An 867-nucleotide genomic window follows, 5' to 3' on the forward strand; every position below is an offset into this window, starting at 1 on the left:
CCACTTTTTAGCAGCAGCAATAGCAAGCAAGGTGCGAACGGTGACATGTTTTATTGTAGGAGCAAAGGTCTCGTTGTAATCCACGCCCTCAACTTGTCGATTACCCATAACAACGAGACGGGCTTTATATCGTTCAATGGATCCATCGGCATTATATTTTATTTTGTAGACCCATTTACAATCGATGGCCTTCTTATGCGGTGGTAGAGTTTCGAGAGTCCAAGTATTGTTTTTTTCAAGAGCATCGAGTTCGACTTTCATGGCGTCACGCCATTCTTTGACCTGCACGGCATCTTTAAAAAAACTAGGCTCGTGGTTTTTAGTCACGGCCGTCAACAAAACTTTATGGTTAGGGGAAAATTTGTCATAATTTAAATAGTGAGAAAGAGGGTAGGTGGTACCTGAAGACGATGTGGAGGCCACGAGAGAATTTAACGAGGGGCATGGTTGGGAAAGGACAAAGTCTTTTAAGTTGGAATTTGGTATCTTGATCCGATGACCGCGGCCCTTGGGTGGAGAGGTAGAAGTAAATGAGACAGACGGGTCGTCGGTGGTGGTGGTGGTACCGGTTGTGGTAGGGGTGGAGAAGGCGTAGAGGTGGTCGTGGCTGAGGTTGTAGGTGAGATGGGAACAGTTAGAGCCGGGGATGGTGAGACGGGTGTTTGAGTAGTGATAATTATGGGTTGCTCGATAGATGTGAGAGAATCGGCCAAGAAGGATGAGCTAGTGTCGAGGTCATGAAGATTAAGGCTTTTAAAGGGAAATTCGTTTTCAATAAAAATAACGTCGCGTGAGTCAAAAGAAGAACCGGTGTCCAAGTCATAAAGGCGCCACTCTTTCTTGCCAAACGGATAACCAATAAAAATG

This window comes from Silene latifolia, chromosome 9 (assembly GCF_048544455.1).
Source record: "Silene latifolia isolate original U9 population chromosome 9, ASM4854445v1, whole genome shotgun sequence".
Lineage (NCBI taxonomy): Eukaryota > Viridiplantae > Streptophyta > Magnoliopsida > Caryophyllales > Caryophyllaceae > Silene > Silene latifolia.